The 16572-nt window shown below is 35.2% G+C and overlaps 1 protein-coding gene across 5 annotated transcripts in view; it reads right to left on the reverse strand.

The window, feature by feature from the left end:
* SLC16A7 (solute carrier family 16 member 7) overlaps nt 1-16572 on the reverse strand; it is a 189044-nt gene that overhangs the window by 139489 nt on the left and 32983 nt on the right. The window contains exon 1 of one of the 5 annotated variants that reach the window (XM_086712939.1): nt 22-621. The exons of the other annotated variants lie outside the window; for them this stretch is intronic. The gene's annotated coding sequence lies outside the window, so the exon portion shown is untranslated. Of the gene's footprint in view, nt 1-21; nt 622-16572 lie in introns of those variants that run through there. 5 annotated transcript variants of the gene reach the window in all.

The following is a 16572-nucleotide window of genomic DNA, read 5'->3' on the forward strand; positions in this document are numbered from 1 at the left end:
AAAAAAAAATGAAAAAGGTACCTCACTCCATCTCTGAAAGATGTAGCATGTAGCTTTCTATTGCGCTGGCTGAAATTGCTGTTTGCTTTCTCTAGGTCTCCAGAGTTTTATTTAAAGGCCCTCTTTAGATACGGACAGATCTAATTATATTACTTCACTTCACCATGAATCCTACATCATAATTGTGGTGCCTGCCTTGGTTTGTGCCTGCCTTTACGTTTTCTGTCTTAAGTTCTATTTCCCAAAGTGCTGAGGAGTTCCTAACAAAACATCAGAGAGACCCACTTCAGTCCAATGTATTTGGGATTTCAAAACTACAACCTGTTTTTAACTTTTGGGAGACATTTCCCTCCACTTTTGGTAGGATAATATATAAGTGTATGTATAGGTCTTTTTTATAAAGCGATAGTTTGAAATTATTACATAAATACATTAAAACTCTATTTACATTAAATTTATTAATTTAAACAAACTGAAGTAGCAGTAAGATTTCGAAGCTCTAACAAGAAATTAGGAACACTTTAAAAAGATCATCAAGGGGCACCTGGGTGGCTCAGTCGGCTGAATGCCTGACTTCCGCTCAGGTCATGATCTCAAGGTTCATGAGTTCAAGCCCTACATCGGGTTCATTGCTCCACTTTGGATCCTCTGTCCCTCCCCCCATACGCCTCCCCTGCTTGTGCTCTCTCAAAAATAAAGAATAAAATATTTTAAAAAGATCAAAAAATTTTTAAAGTTATTTAAATGTACGTCACAGGAGCAAAGACTAAGAGGAGAGAATGGAGGTAATACAATGTCATTTGGATAGTACTGATATCATTACCTAATTTGACCAGAGAACTTTGACATTACAGCCTACAACGGAAGGAATTGTAGGCTGGCAGTGAAAGTATTTACTGTGTGAAATTCCAAGACTATCATAAGCGGACTATGTACATATAATTGTCTCATTCAGTAAATACCACATGAAAACTTGTCCATTCTACCTGCAAGGAATTTTTCTTCCAATGATAATTAAATCTATTTGAGTTTAGAATCAATATTAGAATACATTTTATAAAATTACTAGCATTATCATACCACAATAAGTAAAATTTATATGATAAAGTTAACATATCTAAGGACATAACATCCTACTACAATTAATTTTCTTTCTTGCTTCAGTGACTACCACTGAAATATATAATTTTGAATTCATTTCATTTATAGATACAATGACATATTGGTACTATTTGCTACAATCCGCTTTCATCAGCATAATTACATTCCTTATCCCATACCTGAAAAGCAACTTCTCTCATATTTTGATTCTCATGTGAGATAAAATAATGTCACTCATATTTGAGAATAATGAGATAAGGCAGGTTTTATTTCTGTGTCTCAACTATGAACCTATTAAAACGATGTGAGTTTAGAAATTCTCTGATTAGAAACTAGAACATTAAAAACTAGAATATTAAAACTAGAACATTAGAAAATCAGAATTAAGTTTAATTTACAGTAGTTGGTTATGCAAAAATAGGGCAATAGAAGTTCCCTCCTTCACTTTAATGTGCAGCTTTTTTTAAAACAGAAACAGAAACAAACCTTAAAAGGTATGTGTTTGTGTCTGATATGCAAAAAACAAAAGGACTAAATTGACAGTTAAATGATCATATCCCGGGGCGCCTGGGTGGCGCAGTCGGTTAAGCGTCCGACTTCAGCCAGGTCACGATCTCGCGGTCCGTGAGTTCGAGCCCCGCGTCGGGCTCTGGGCTGATGGCTCAGAGCCTGGAGCCTGTTTCCGATTCTGTGTCTCCCTCTCTCTCTGCCCCTCCCCCGTTCATGCTCTGTCTCTCTCTGTCCCAAAAAAATAAATAAACGTTAAAAAAAAAAAAAAAAAAAAAAAAAAAAAAAATTAAATGATCATATCCATTAAATATGTTTTTTTAAAGGAAAGGAAGTTAAAATGAAATAAAACATTTTCTGTTTGTTTTGGCATGCCTTTTGACCTTGTGAGTAATCTTCACCTTGTACAAAAGTTATGATATATGACCTTCTGAAACATGCAAGTCTATATCACAGATAAGTTTTACATAGACTTTTACTAATTGGAAAAAAAAAAAAAAGCTTGTTTTATAGTTCTCTGAATATAAAACCGATACCAACCTTAGGCGTACTTCTAGGAAAGTCTACAAGTCAAGAGAAATTCCTTGATCCATTATGCTGAAATCAATACAAATAAGAAAAGGAAACAAAGAAAAACAACAACAACAACAAAAACCTACAGGAAACTCTAAGCCTTTGGAAGTTTATGTTAATGTCCAATGTCCCATCCAATTATCAGGTAGGAAAAAATATGGTATTTTTAATTCCATAATTTCAGAGACCATTACTTAGGTGATTTAAATGGCCCTACCTTTTAGAAAGAAACGGCAGCTATTTCAATATTGCCATTTTAATACTCCGCAGCATCATAAAGTTCTATGTCTGGTGTATGGTCATCTCATAATTAATTGACTTAGGAATTTCCATTGCAACTAAAATGCATTACCCAGGGTTTGTGATCTCTTCTAGCTCATGAAAAAATTTTAATTAAGACATAAATAAAATATACTTTTATAAAGCTGTTTATTAAAAGAGCTAAGAATGTATGATGTTGAGAAGGGAAATATATTATTCATATTTACACATGGTTGGTTATTACCTACAGAGTGATAAACAGGAAAAACTATATTAGCTGAAATAGGTAATTTTATTGATATATTTGAAAACATAGACAGGAAGTCTTCCAAAAATAAGAAACTATTTTGGAAAACACAGTAAAGCATAAAAAGAATATTTAACACTATATAAATCCACACTCAAACTTTCAGAAGAAATAGCAGATAATTCTCCTCTCCTAGGAGATAGTGTTTTCTCCTTAAACTTAACAGCATCATCCATTTATGTTTCTAAACATTCAGTGTTCACTAGGGCTTAAGAAAAAGTTCTTGGAATGAATTATTCATTAATCCCTCAATCGTAAGTCCATACTTTATGATAGTAGTTAGCATCAGCAGTAAAGCCCAAAATAACAGAACCCTTCTTTTATTTTTCTTTAAATCTCTTTCTCCCTTCTTTTCCTCACAAACCCAGAACAGATGTTTGTTTGGAAGCAAACATCAAACACTTAAAGGAGAATTTAGAGTAAGTTATGATTGAGGCAAAATGTAAAATCACATCAGCTGACAAGTGGCTGACAGGCCCAGGGTTGAAGAACAGTGAGGGCATTATGGCAAAGCTAAAGATTAACATTCCTTTTGCTTCCGTGACTGACATGTGGCACCACGTCATACCTAGATATCCCGTAACAAATCCACTGTTTCAAGTTTATACAACCACCGCAGGTGATCTTCGAAAGTCATAGGAGACACATTCTCCTAAGCCTTATTACATACAACTACAGAAATCAGTGTTTACAGCTACTGTGTATAGCCATTTTCACGGCCAACTTCAAGACATGCTATTGCACACCTTACTAAGCAGCATAATCTAAAAATCTCTAAACAAGTGTAATAAAATTACATGAGTGGAATCTAAGGAAATGACTTTCACTATCTCAGAATGAACACAAAGTGAAAACACATTAAAACAAAGGGTTTATTGCAGAACTTTGACAAAAAGTTCATTCAAATATCTTTGTTATGGAGATATAAATCCTTCTCCCTTCTAACTGAGGAAGTCAAAGATGAAAGAAAATTGACTGGTATTGAAAACAAATAGAATGTCTTTAGTATAATATTGAAAATTAACCATGAAGAGGGACAAATCCAAAACATATTGCAAAAGCGTATCTTAATAAGCCTGTCTTGTTGATATGTCACCAAGTTTATTTCTATGATGCAGGTGGGGGTGGCTGTGATGGGGCTTGCATGGGCAAAGTGAAGAGACTCAAACACATAGGAGCTTCTATTAGTGGCTTAGTGGTTCTCTCCCCTACAGCCAAATTTACATTTATCTTTCATTCTATGAAGCAAATTGTGCACCAGAGCCTTTAGCAATATTATTTTTACATATGAGTAGGGTGGACAAATATGGTATGGTCCCCTTAAGAAGGTGCCTCAAAACCTCCAACTAGAGGGAGTGTAATGGACCAACGGCCCCAGCTGCTGAGCTCTGAAATCCACTGCTGGATTTGCACAGAGTCCACACTTCCCACTGGCTGCTCTCAGCCTACACATGAGCACCGCAGGGATATTAAGGCAGATTGTACCTAGGACACATGGGACTCCTCTGGTGACCAATTTGGGGCCTAGTCTTGCCTGGCCTAAGTTGGATATTCAATAGTTATCTTTGGGGAAAATAAACCATTATTATTATTGAGTTGTCAAAGCCCAGGTTGCTTCATAAATATCAGCAACTGACTAAGTGTGAAACTTAGTTTTAAAATCATTTTCGAGGGCACCTGGGTGGCTCAGGTCATGATTCCTGAGTTCGAACCCCACAACAGGCTCTCTGCTTCAGATCCTCTGTCTCCCTCTCTCTGTGCCCCTCCCCCACTCATGCTATCTCTCTCTCTCAAAAATAAACATTTAATTTTTTTTTAAAGAAATAAAATTATTTTCAGCTTTCCAATGTTATTCTAGGAAGCTAAAGTACAACAAATGGGTTAGAAAACTACAAAGAGATTTTTGTTCCTTGTAAATATAACCTCTGATATCAGAGGTATCTAAAAATTAAGTGGACTGCTCCAATCCCCTCAATTACTCTTTGATAATACTAACATCTCCATTTCACAGGACAGGAAACACTCAGCTTGGAGAAGCCAAGTTTTCAGGGTTAAACAATTTCAGGAGCAGGAGCCAATATTCCAACCTCAAATTTGCTCACCCTTTTTCCTGCCACAATTACCATACAGTCAGAAGACATATCTGCTATGAAAAGATCCTGAATGCTTGCCTCAGTCACCAAGGGATGGTCAAACTGTGTGGCATGTAAAAACACTTCCAGTGCTAAACTTTGATGAATTTTATGAGAAAATTCACTTGACGATGTCAGAGCTGTTTTATTTCATATAAGCAACATTTCTTTTTCATACACTGTGGAGCAAGGAAATGTATACAGCCAACTCAAAATTCTTAATTCAGATTACAGTTACCAAAGTGCTCAGATAAGACTATGTTGTTTCTAAATACAGCAATGGAAATTAACATTATGAATTAGGTATCTGTTCTTATAATCAAAAGATGATGATATATAAATCCTAGACACTAAATATGAAATCAGTACAGTGTAATGCTTTGAGCAAGTAAAATATTAGAAAGATACATCTATGAAATATGTACTAATATCAGGTTTAGGAATTTTTAAGCAAAATACTATTAAGCAAGATCACAAAACCAGAGGTAGAAATCCAGTTAATTTTACCCAAATCTTATACTGAAGAGACCAACAAGGCGTATGTATCAGCCCAGCATCTAGAGAACTTCAAACAGCACCACCCCCACTTAGTTCAAATGTTAATGTGGTTGAAGTCAAGTCAGGGCACTATTTGGAATCAAAATAGTAAAATATCTTTAAAGCAAAGTTCCATTTACAAATTTGAAGCCATCAAATTCCACTAATGACTCTGGTCCCCATCACTCTCAAGCCCTAAATGAATGTTCCTCTAATCACTAATCCTCTTTCTCAATCTCACACTCACATGGCTAGGTATTTTTTTCCATTATGCTCTCCACCTTCCCACACCCCCTTAATATGCTTCCTAACATTTTCCACCATATCTTCTTGATCTCCTTTTTCTTTTTTTTTTAAATAAACAAACTTTCTTATTCCTAGCATGGACATTGTGCTATATCCACATCCTTTTCTCCTTGAGGACCTGACTCACATGAAGTCCCTGAAGACATACCCATATCATCAAATCCAGAACAGAGGCTCAACATAATCCTATTTCCCCTCTGTGGCTTTCATATAACTACTTTTCCTTTTTTAACTTATACAAGGAAATCTTTTTTCAATTAAGTTCCTTTCACCAAGCTATATCACCCTGAATACTAGGACACATCAGCTTTCAGGTCATTTCCTTAAACTTCATTTATTTTCATTCCAAGGTCTCACCATAATCAATATCCATAATCAATACCCATACATTGCAATCAATATCTTATTGATCCAGAGAATTCATGACCTCCACCCCCACTCTCACGTCAGTAACCACCTTCCAAACTGGATCCTACCAGCCAAGCTGAATGCCTCTACCACTGGAGTCTTAAACCTTGAAATTCTACTTCTCAATTAGTTTCCTATCTTTCGTGCAACCTTAAAAATGTCATTTCCATCAATACTGTTCTGGAATCTCCTTGAAATATTCACTCCCTTGACACTGACATCTTCTCTCAAATTATTAGACCTTTTTTAACCTCAATTTCTTCTCTGTTCAGTTGCCATGTTCATTCAAATCCCAGTTCTGCTATTTTTTGGTAAGATACCTTGAGAAAATTACTGGATCCTCATTTTTTTAAATGGAAATAATATTTATATCTCATAGGAAAGAAGGGAATAAATATGGTAACATATATAAGATACTAAGTATAATTCCTAGTACATTATAAGTACTCAATAAATACTAATATACCCTATAACATTTTAGGTCGTTCACACCTTTGTCTTCTGGCAACAAGGACCTTGAAAACTCCAAACTTGGAATGGGCCCTGCAATTAGAGTAGACCCTGCAATGACTGAGTAGAACTGGAAAAAAATGGATTAACTGTATAGACCAATGCCACTACACATTCCAATTTCAGCAAGATCTTTAATGCCTCTCCAGTAAACTTTTCTCACACCTGTTGGTATCTTCCTCTCCTTTCCACTGTAGTTCTATACATCCTCCCCTCTCGTTCCCCAGCCACCTCCAGTCATCACCTGTGGCCCATCCATTTTTCTCCATCAGAGAAAAAGAAAGCCATCAGACCAGGCATGAAATCTCACAAAGTCTTGTTCTTTGCTGGACACAAAACCTGCTCTTCTTGGTCACCAAATAGACCCTCACCTGATAGGTGATGATTTCTTCTTGACCTCTGAGAGTTTCGCCATATGATCGAACCCCCACTCTAGTGTCCTGTAATGCCACTTCTTCCTTTGCACTATATGCTCTAACACTGAATTAATTTCAGTTTCCAGTTCATTCCCATACTATTTCACACCTTTGTGCCTTTACTGCCTTAGTTGGCGTCAGTGCCTATAGATGAACCTTCTCGCTTTTGTTACGCAAGCTCCTATTTATTCCTCAAGACCCAATTTAAGAGTCCCTTCTCTGTGAGGGTAATGTACAGGAAAGACATGAAAGAGAGGATAATGAGAAGTATTGGCAGGATTAAAAAAAAAAAAACCCTCCCAGAAAAGGTGATAATAAGAAAGCCTCACAATATCTAGAGCTGATAGATGATAATGAGTTTCAATTATGATATTGGGTTTCTTGCTTAACTCCTATCTTTCACGTACATTTACACTTATTTCATGAAAAGCATTTCAATTGCTCCCTGACAGCTAAGAAATAGAGTCTTAAACCTTTCAAATTTGCAGATAATTACAAAAATATCTCCAACTGTCAGGAAATTACCAGCTTTCCATCTGTTTATGAAGTGAGTTGAAAAGGGGAGGGTGGAAAAAGAAGTCAAGCTACAACACACGTTTGTTGGAGAGAAAATCAACATCAAATATACAGAGACATTGATTTTGATTTTCCTGTAATTTTCACAAATTCCTTCAATACCAGTTAGTTATAATATCATTATAATACAGCCCAAAGGTAACTTATGAAACTGAAATTTAGGATTTTATAACCTTGAACTGCAATAAAAACAGCCTAGGTTGCTATTAACATCTGCCAATGTTTCACATTGCTTTGCTTTGCATTTATTTTTGGTTGTTTAATTGTTTTATTTGGGCCATCTAGCTTTATTAAGTTCTATACGACATAAATTCTCTCTTTACCACTGCTTAGATTTTATGCCACATGTTAGCAATAGATGAGGCCAAATATTCAAATTTATCAAAAACTCCCTCAATATTTTAATACAAAACCTTCCACATGCTCAGAGTTGCAGCAGGATAGATACGACTCTTTAAAGGTCAGTGCAAGAATCATCTCCATGGATATTTATGCTTTTTTTGTGAACAGATGTAGGTCATTGCTGAGATAGTTTCAAAGTCACCTTCCAAAGCTGGAATACAGATTTGACATTTGGTAAATTTTCAAAGCCATTATATAACACAATTTTCTTCAATTCACCAAAATTCCCTTTGTGCTGTGGAAAGGCTGTTGTAAGACCAGTTTTCAAACTGTTCAGCTTGATTACACTGGTGTGGTACAACTTATCTAAAGCTATTTTAAGCATCTTCTTGGGTTACAGTAAGCTATATTGTAAATCTAATTACACTTACCCACAGGAAAGCAAGTACGTGAGAATCCTGCTCTGTAATCCACTTAATAAAAGGCTTTATATTTTTCTTCATAGCCTTTATCAAAATAGTTGTTACACAGTTTCTATTATATATTTCTAATGCCATTCTCTTTCACTATAGCTTCTGGATATGTTGTACATGTAGCACGTCGTACGGTGCCCAGAGGACCAACCATGAAATGTTTGATGAGTGAATAAATGAATGAATGATGACCGGAAGAGGTAACTACATTTGTATACATTTATGCTTGTCACTCTAAACTCATGCTGAAAATGCATACGTATTTCAGAGATTTGGTGGCACGTAGAATAGCATACTATAACAAAGCACAGACTTTCAATTCAAATGGAATGAATTTAATACCAGATCTGGTACTTAATAGCTGTGTGATCAAAGGCAAGCAGGCTGAACTCTATAACCCTCTCTCTGTTTTGCATTGGAGTAAGTATTAAACAACTGTAAAATATGAACAACTGCACTGAAGTATTAAAATTAATGCATACAAAAGTATGCAGTTCAGTCCGTGGCACAGAGCAAGGTTTTCATGTGGTAGGTAATACCACTTATTAATATTTCATATAGCTTGTAAGTGAATTATATATATATAAGTATACAAATATATATTAATTATATAATACATTATGTTTATTATTATATTTACATGTTAATATATTTATATAATATATATTTATTTATATATATATATAATGTTATCCAAGAGCTTTTTAAAATTGACAAAATCAATCTATTTTGAGCATACGTTCGCAGTGATAATTCATCAATAATTTATGGCACTAAACAGAAATTTCCAGCGCCTTTATGCCTATATTCCCAATTATTAGAAGCTGTTTAAGTAAGCTGCTTTCAATTAAATTTCATCATGTGTTATTCTGTACACTATTTCCAAATCCTTCCTAAGCATTTGGAATCTATCTCAGTTGGTCCCCATAACTACAATCTTAATTCATGGTTAGTTCAATTCTGTGGCCTACATTTCATGCTCTTTCTCAATCAACTTTCATTTCATTATTGCCCCTATATTTAATAATTCCAACCACTATCACAATGGAAAAAGCAAATCTTCCCTAGATTGTGTTCTCCGTTCTGGACTATACCTGCTTTCGGGCTCTTTCCTCTGCATGAAGAATCGGATCCAGTCTAAAATCTTAACATTTATTTATTCATTCATGGGCATATACTAAGTACCATCCATGCTCTGGTCTGAATGTTTGTGCTCCCCCAAATTCATATGTTGAAAACCTAATGTCTAAGTTAATGGTATTAGGAGATGTGGTCTTTTAGAGGTGATCAGAAACGTGATTCCTGCCTTAAAAGAAGCTGTAGAGAGCTATCTTTTCTTTTCCACCATCTGAGAATATGACACGAAATCTGCCACCCAGAAAAGATCTTCATCTGACCACGCTGGCACCCTGACCTCAGACTTTCAGCCTCCAGAATTGTTAGAAGTAAATTTCTGTTGTTTAGAAGCTTCCCAGTGTGTGGAATTTTGGTATAGCAGCAGAAACAGACTAGCCCAATCTATATGCCAGATAGCATGCTAGAATACAGAGTTACAAAGATGAACACAGTAAGGTGTCTAGTATCAAAGAGCTCAAATCTAATTAGGGAATGCAAACTTAGAAACAGGTGTGAAAAATGTGGCAAGTGAAATAATTATGTGCATGGCTTTCTGAAAACAGAGAAGGGATATCTAACCAGCCTGGAGTAAGTGAGGAACTGGGACAGAATCCTAGAAAGCAATGGTTCTTATAAAGAGGAAACAGCAGGCTTAAAAGGACAAGGGGAGGGGCATTCCAGGCCTGAGGGCCAGTATGAAGCATTGAAACCATAGATGGTCTGTTCACTAACACAGCAAATTTACTTTGAAACTCTTTTGTTACGTCAATTCACAAAGATGTCTCCAGCATAAATTAGGAAAGGGTTTGTCATAGATTTTGTTTAAGATGAATTAACATTACAATCCTTTTTAATCCGTAAATTCAAACATTTTTCTCTTACCACCGTATAAAGCAATATTAGGAAGAATCTGTTTTGTTATATTTTATTCAGTGTTTCAGGTCACACGGATACAGTCACAATATTCCAAAATGGTGGAATATTCGCATTACTGTACATTTTTCCCACCAAACACAAGTTCTAAACTGACTAATCTTATTAGTGAGATCTAGGAAAGACCACAGTGGCGCTCTATAAAGAGAAACTGACACACACTGACAGGTACAACTGGTAACAATAAGGGTTCAATAAGCCCTTGGTTATAGAAAAGCATGGGAATGAGCTCCCTCTTGACAAATGGAGAGCATAAGAACCAGTGATACCCAATATCGTTTAGTGATTGTCTCCAAGTCAGAAATACACACACTAAAATGACTCCCTTGAATGTAAAAGTAGAAACATTATGAAGACATTTGGGAAAAAACAAGACTGACTTAATTTCCATTCTGATACATGTATAATAATAACCCTAGAAACTACTGCACAATTGTAAAATAAATTTGGACCCATCAAAAAAGAATTGTATTTATTTTTTTAATGTTTATTTATTTTTGAGAGACAGAGAGAAAGAGAGAGAGAGAGAGAAGAGGAGGAGGAGGGGCAGATAGAGAGGGAGACACAGAATCTGAAGTAGGCTCCAGGCTCGGAGCTGTCAGCACAGATCCTGACGAGGGGCTGGAACTCACCAACCACGAGATCATGACCTGAGCTGAAGTCGGACACTTAACTGACTAAGCCACCCAGGCGCCCCAGAAATGTATTTATTAATACAACAATTAGTGTTATGTCCCATCAGAGCAAAGTCTTCATTTTTTCATCACACTTTTCCATCTCAATAAAAGTTCTAAAAAATATTTGTAAATGATGAATAAATGAATGCATGCTATGTATAAGACTAAACTCAGGAGAATTTGGTGGCAAATGAATGAATACAGTGTCTTCACCATAGTAGGGGATACAAACAGACAAATTAAAAGAATGGCTTTATATGAAGTAAAGTAAAAAAGAATCTGAGGAATACTGAGTGGGAGAAATGTCTCCTTCAGCTAGTTGGTTAGGGAAGGCCTCTGTGATGGGAAAGGTGGGGGTAGGATACAATATTTACCTAGGTAAATACTTTGTATGTTTCACATAGCTCTCATCACAGGGTATCCTGGCAGCTATCATACCTCCAATTTATAGACAGAGAAATTTAAGCTTACAGAATTTATGTAAGATTGTTTCAACTAATATGTATGTTAATGTGTAAATATACATATACATGAACTAAAAAAAAAAAAAAGAATTTCTATGTAAATGCTGCCCTCAATGTTTTGTGCAACTAGAAACTATGTTAGACTTCTCAGTTTGCCCATCCAAGTCATTTTTCATACATGCAACTCCTCTCAAAAAACTGGCACTCCATTAGTTTAAAGGTTCCTGAGAGAACTCTGACTAACCACCAAAATATTCCATTTTGAAATTTAAAAATTTTTGGAAAAGACATTTAGACTATTAAGCTTTTTATTAGATTGTCAAGATGAAAGGTATATGTTTTCAGTTGTTAATAGACGGCAGTACTTGTTTCTAGTAAGGCCACCAGTGACTTTCATTATATCTGTCAGTCAAATGGTAAAAAAGAAACATACCATTGAAAAAAAAAAGCCTACACAATTGCAAACACTTGGCATGGTAAGTACTTTCAGTAGCCAAGAGTGACATGGATCCTTCTGCTATCTGGGTAGATAAAATCCAAGATTATTTTCGAGAAAGCACTATTTTTTTTTTCAGAATCTCAGCCATTTAATTTCTTGTAGCAAACAAAAATAACGATCACAATGTTTAGAAAACTAAAATTCTGATGTATTTTTTTTCTGTCAGAATGCAAACTTCAAATTATGTAAGATTTCATTTCAAATGACAAAAAAGGACATTCACCAAAATCCACTATTGAATGTATAATTTGAAAGCACGGAATTACCCCCAAAAGTTAAATATTAAAAACAAGTAATAAGTCACAAATGTCATTTTGGTCTACTTATTCATAAGCCAATGCCTCCTATGTTTCTAGTAATATTCCTGGGTTTCCTAACAACCACTTAAATCTGGCACAAGGCTAATACAGGTCAACAGGCTGTTGATGTTGCTCTAACTAGAGATGTGAATTATAAGCCCATGAGGAGAATGATCCAGTGGAAATCACTACCATCCCTTATTGGCAAGACTGCCTTTTGCTACATCATTTTGGCTATACAGCATGGCTTCAACTCCCTCACTATCACAAAGAGTTTTGTGGTATACTTTTAGGTTGTTTCATGTTTGTTTTATCACTTATAAATAGTAATATCTATAAAAACAATATAAGAAAAGAAAAAAGATAGTGGCACAACAACCCTGTTTTGTGTCATACAAAAATTGATGGAACAAACTAAAAACTTATTTTCAGAACAGGGAATGATAAAACCCAAAGAATGATGGTAACAATTACAAGACTGTTATGAAAAATTAGCTTTCAAAACTCCTGAATCAAGTCTTGGAATTGCCAAGAACCTTTGGAAAATAAGGGGCTCCTGGGTGACTCAGTTGGTTATACAGCCAATTCTTGATCTCGGCTTGGGTCATGATCCCACAGTTCATGGGATCGAGCCCTGCATCGGGCTCTGTGCTGACATCACGGAGCCTGCTTGGGATTCTCTCTCCCTGTCTCTCTGTCTCTGCCCATCTTGTGTGCAATAACTCTCTCATTCTCAAAAATAAATATATAAACATTTTTTTTTTAAAAAAGAATCTTTGGAAAATAAAATCAACATTGTTTTTTAAAAGGCTTTAATGTGAAAGTCTATGAGCAAAAAGGATTATTAAGTTTGATCAGGTATGTATTACTGAATTGATACTTTCAAATGATAGACAAAAACTTGATAGAATTGCAAGTTATTAAATCAGTATTTGATGCTCATATAAGAATTAATCATTCTAACTCAAATAACGTCAACAACCACAGTACAATTATTAATAGAAAAGGTATACAAATATATAGTAACCCATCAGGACACATGAAAATACCTACACTGTCTCTTAAATTGATATTCATATAAGTTGTATTCTGTTCCCTGTGTTAATTATGAGCAAACAACTATCAGAGATTCTTATCTACGTTTTTTAGAAGTCTGTAAAACTTTTTTTTTTACCTAAAAAATTATCATGGAAGAGAGTTTGGTGTTTATACTTGATGGACTAAAGACTTAGTAAATATTTAATTCTAAGATATTCAAGAATTAGTTACAGACCATTTAAGAATTAAGAGTGAGGATCTGTTGTTTTTTTTCTTCAGGCAACTATTAATGAACTATGTGAATTTGGAAATTTTAGTTAACCCCTGAATACCAATGTTTCTTCATTGTTTTTTAAATATTTTTTAAAGTTTATATATTTATTTTGAGAGACAAAGAGTGCAAATGGAGGAGAAGCAGAGAGAAAGGGAGAGAGAGAAAGAGAGAGAGAGAATCCCAAGCAGGTTCCATGCTGTCAGAGCAGAGCCTGAGGCAGGGCTCGAATTCACAAATGGTTGAGCCAAAATCAAGAGCCAGACACTTGAATGAGCCACCCAGGCACCCCTTTATGTTTCTTCATTTTTAAACTGGGAATACCTCATAGGTCATTGAAAGAATAAATGATCTGCTACTTGCAGATAGCTTAGTACCTGTATGACACACAGCATTATACATTTTTTTTCAGAAAACAGTTATTAACCCAGTGGAATGGACAACAGAAAAGAGAATGTTGCTAGAACCTTTATTTTAAAAATTCTTCCTCCGGCTAGAATTCTGCAAAATAAGAAACACAAGACTGGAAAATAATGGCAACTTTAAAAAGGCAATGACCATGCCAGTAGGATACATTTCTATTTACAGCAAGAGGAAGGAGAAAACAAAGAGAATGATAAGAAGGAAAGCCACAGAACATAAAGAGTTGAAAATGGCGAGTCACAACAAAATGTCAGACTATTATTATATGCTAACTATTTAGGGAAAAAGATCCTTTTGGCCCCACATGTTTTCTGTTAGTCCTTTAAGCCCTAGCCATGTAAGCAGAATACTTTAGATTTGAGATTAAGATTTTATGGTATACTAAATTTATGTACCTTGGAAAATTTTAAATATATGTGATGGCTTTCTTCCAGTGTGCATATAAAAAGAATAGGGCGTGACCTGCTTCTTTCCTAAAGGCAATCTGAGGTTGAAACAAAGGCAACTTTTCTACTAAACCACAAAAGACTAGATTTACAATTGAATACTATGACTTGGTTGATAGTTTCTTCTTTAATACTCAAAGGGTTGAAGCTTACAATTCTTAACCATTAGTAGGGTCTCCATTTTCTCTACAAAGAAATGAGCAAAGAGGTCAGTGGTATTTGACTGGTATGGACCCATATTGGAAATAGGAACAGAATTTTGTAAATTATTTGAAATCCGGAACTATTTTCTCATAATCTACAAAGTATCCGAAAAATAGTAAGCCCGTGTGCTCAGAGAATACAATTTAGATTAACACATCGTGTCTGGTGCTACATGGACACTGAAATCTCTGGTCTTAAATTCATGTAATCAAACTCATACTATATCTCCTTAAATATGGACTACTTGTCTAATTAATTAAACAAAGAGACCACCGGACTGAGGTGGCTGTGATGCCATGGTGGCCTACATAAACCTACTGAAATCTCAGCCTGTAGATGCCTCAAGGTTGCAAAATGAAAACGCTACAGGCAACCAATCACGAAGAGCCAACTAGTCATTAAGCTGCAGCCAGTCAATAATTTCCTTACTTTGCTTCCACCTTTTCTCTCTAAGTCTCCCCCACGCTCCTGTCGGAGGGGCACTCCTAAACACTTGCAGACTGGCACTGCCCAATTTCAATATAGTTTTGCTCAAATAAACTCTGAAAATGTTTAATGTGCCTCAGTTCATCTTAACACACCTATTGTCTCCAGGTGAATTTGCCCACCATCCCATAATTCTATAGAGGTCGTAACTTAGAACACATACAGTTTTGATCATTTTATCTCATGAGTTCATGAAGCTTGAGCTCATTTATTTACACTGTGTAATATGGTTTTAATAGAAAATTAAGTACTTTAAAGCCTAAGAAGAAGAAAACTCACATTCAATATACTCTACACAACTGTTTCGAAGTTAAGTGCTATTTAATTGAGATTTGTGAAATAATTGTTTAATTATTTAAATCTGTACTGAAAACATAAATACTTCTAAGTTTGCATTTAAGGTGGATCTTTGTGAGTAATACTGATTTCTAGCATCTCGTTATTAATATATATGTCAAATAAAACTGTAACAGGGGTATTTGAGTGTTAAGGAGTTTCTAAATACAATATATAGGGTCCCTACATTGTAAAAGAGGAACATGGTAATAAACCACTTTGGAAACCCACCATTTAAGCTTAAACAAATGACTTAAATGGGAAATATAAAGGATTTTCTCAGGGAAATACTTTTCCTCATAGACAGATGAATCAAGTCACAAACATTCCTTCTACCATCTTCGGATTACACAAATCTTGCCAAATTGGAATCCATCTAAAGTATAGGTAGGTTTCAGGAAATTATAAAACCAACTCCCTCGAAGCCCTTCATGAAATTTGCTATTGGATACCTGACACTTGGATTTGCAGACTGTAACATGACTGCCAAAAATTCATGAATTTATTTGTAGATTATTAGGTCAAAAAATGGCATGCAAATAATTAATTAGTAAAAGACATTTTAATATCCTCTAAATGGTAAAAGTGTTAGACTGTGCTCTCTGAGTTTATTGCATTGCATGATTTGTAACATGTTCTACCATAAACTCAATTTGTATATAAAACTAAGGAATTTGTTTCAGCGGGATTGCCAATGGAAAGAGAATTGAGGAAATAAGTTACAAAGGCAATGTTAATAAGGGGCAGAAATTCAAGCTCTGATAGTACATTTTGTACCTGGATATAGCAGAGAACTTTCCAATTAGGGCCAACAAGTAGAAAGCTGATAACTCCAAGCTGAGATTTATAGGGAAAGGTCAGCAGCATGTAATGAGAATTTGGAGCACATACATCCAGCTGTAACACCTTTAGTATAAGTATAGTTTCTAAT

Source organism: Puma concolor, chromosome B4, assembly GCF_028749965.1.
Source record: "Puma concolor isolate L17-30 chromosome B4, mPumCon1.1.hap2, whole genome shotgun sequence".
NCBI classification, from domain to species: Eukaryota; Metazoa; Chordata; class Mammalia; order Carnivora; family Felidae; genus Puma; species Puma concolor.